This window comes from Nansenia antarctica, assembly GCF_963989245.1.
Source record: "Nansenia antarctica genome assembly, chromosome: 5".
NCBI lineage: Eukaryota > Metazoa > Chordata > Actinopteri > Argentiniformes > Microstomatidae > Nansenia > Nansenia antarctica.
The window spans coordinates 7,774,021-7,777,113 of record NC_137690.1 but is presented as its reverse complement, the minus strand read 5'-3'; positions in this window follow the sequence as shown (position 1 = coordinate 7,777,113).

Genomic DNA, 3,093 nt, shown 5'->3' with positions numbered 1-3,093 from the left:
ATGACATCGTTTATATTGCGTTCATACGTATGCATCTGGATGCAGATATTTTATAAACGTGCTCGTCTGGAAGGTGATATGTTTATATACAAAAAACGTTTATCAAAAAAACGTATAGGTGTGGACATAGCCTAAATAAAAGCGCCCACGTTAAACTTGTTTAAGCATTTAGAAATACTACATATGGATGAAGTCACCCAAATTATATGCTACTACATCTGGAAATAAACATGTCAATAAAGATGTAATCCTACTCTATGACTGTATTATTTGTGCTTTGAAGGGTTTATAATTCTTCTAGTATCCTAATGACCATGATGAAAGACTGCTGCACTGCATAGGGGACATATAATGGATTGTAAACCTATAATCTTCCAAGGCTAAACATGGTAGTAATCATGTGGTAATCATGTTAGAATATGTGTTAGAATACTTTGTATGACACCCCTCAAGTTTGAAAATCACTTGACTCATTCTAGAAGTGTTTCTGAGTAGGCCTACTGAGTAATATGAATCAAGTGGATATGAATCAAGTCAATATGAATCAAGTGGATATGAATCAAGTCAATATGAATCAAGTGGATATGAATGAAGTCAATATGAATCAAGTCAATATGAATCAAGTGGATATGAATCAAGTCAATATGAATCAAGTGGATATGAATGAAGTCAATATGAATCAAGTCAATATGAATCAAGTGGATATGAATCAAGTCAATATGAATCAAGTGGATATGAATCAAGTCAATATGAATCAAGTGGATATGAATCAAGTGGATATGAATCAAGTCAATATGAATCAAGTGGATATGAATCAAGTCAATATGAATCAAGTGGATATGAATCAAGTCAATATGAATCAAGTGGATATGAATGAAGTCAATATGAATCAAGTCAATATGAATCAAGTGGATATGAATCAAGTCAATATGAATCAAGTAGATATGAATCAAGTCAATATGAATCAAGTGGATATGAATCAAGTAAATATGAATCAAGTGGATATGAATCAAGTCAATATGAATCAAGTGGATATGAGTCAAGTGAGTTTCAACCTTGAGGGGTGTGATACAAAGTATTCTTGGTCCTTTCCTGCGTCCCAACAGTTAAAAGTGCCGCCTCTAGATTGCATAGGGAACCCTAATGGACTGTACACACAAATATTTCCAAGGCTATAAACATGATTACTACCACTGTACTCAGCAACACTTGTAGAATATGGATCATGTGAGTTTCAGCCATGGTGACACACAGCTGTATCTTGTCATATAAATTCTACTAATTAACCACTAATAAAGACACACGTGAGTTGCTAGGCTCACAAGAATTGACACCTAAGGACACACAATGTGATAAAGCTACGGTTGTGTTCTCACTAGAACATTTGCTTCACTTGAAACGGAGTTTAGGATAAAGTTCGCTTTGCTCTGCGTCGTTTGGAGCTGTGAGAACGCGCATTCGAAGTCGCTCCCAGAGCAAACAACCAACGGATGCTCCGCTTGAAAAGGGTGGTTTCGCTTCGGTTAGAAACGACGCATCCATCACTTTGCTTCGCTTCGCTTTGGGTGAGAACGCTGCCCGACGCAGTCCATAGGAAAACAACAGCGCAGGCGTGTTGATCTGTAGAGAGAGCTGGACAACGGGCAATTCTAAATGTTTCTGACCAATCAACCAATCTGTTGCTTAGATTGCGTATGTTACTTTGTTTACATGAAGGGCTGTGAGAATGCAAATCAGAGAAATAATTTATGCAACACTGTTGCGAACTCATCCACTTTCTCCGGGTCTCGATTCTGACTTTCATATGAGAACAAGACCTGAGTCTCCTCAGTTTATTAACACTAGAACAGCCATGAGGGGTCATGACCCCTGTGAGGAAAGAAAAATATCTTTGCACTCTATCAAATTTCAGGAACCTCCTTTCATGACTTGTCCTAGATATGTGCGTTCTACCACCCAGTATCCTTACATTTTCTAAATCACATCAGATTAAGGTAGTATAAACTATTTTGCAGTTTTTCTGTGTTGGAGGCAGGCTAATTTACAAGCGGCCAACTAGTGGTGGTTGTGTGTAAGTAGCAGCTTAGCATTGTAAAGAGGGGGTCATTTAGGAGGTAAAAAGGCACGGCTGTTCTAGAAGCTGGTAGAGGAGCAAGAGAAGCGAGACCCAAAGCAAAGCTCTGGCTCAGTTCTGAGGGGGGCTGAGGGGTCACTTCCCCAGCAGACAGCATCTGGTACTAATAACACAACAAGGAAGACAACAGGTTAGCACTTCTGGGGGCCATTCCACTAAAAATGGATCAGTATAGCGGCGATTGAAATAAATGCGGCGATCAGGCAACTCGAGATTGGAATTCAAGCCTCAGGTGATTCCTCGAACGAGGATCAGCCTTGTGTGATGAGTGTTCACAGAAGACAGGCTTACAAATCTTCGATATGGGCGCGTGCACGCAGACATAAAGAGCCCAGAAGAGTCGATCTGTCGAAATGAAGATACTCCACTCTGCAGGGGTCCTACATTTGCGCAGCATTCCCGAATTATTGATCTTTATGAAGACGGAAAAATAAGATGTAAAATAGTGCAATACTGCCGCAATTAACAAGGCGAGGGAAATGGTTTGGCAAGAAATTGCTGACCGATTAAATGCGTAGGTCATACTAGCCCCAGTTATTGTTATATGTTAATATTTTAATAAATGAATATTACTACTGTGGTGATATCAGCAGCAGGCTACAAACCGTCATATCGCCACAATGGCCTAGTGGTATCGACCGCTGCCACAGGATTTATTCGTCATTTTTAGACGTGGTTCGAATCCCTCTTCCGACACACTTTTTACTGCATTTTGTTGTCTGAATCTAATCTAAAATCTCATCTAAAAAAGTATGTAGGCTATAAAATTATGGTGCAGGCTAATTTACAAGAACTGACACGATTACAATGGTGTTTGAAGCCTTTGCATGAAATCTTCGGTTAAATGTAAAAAAATAAAAATACTTCGAACTCGCAACCTTTGGGACTCCAGCTGGCTGCCTTAACCACTGCGCCAACCAGACCGCTGTGATAACAGCAATGCAAGTTGATAGACATAC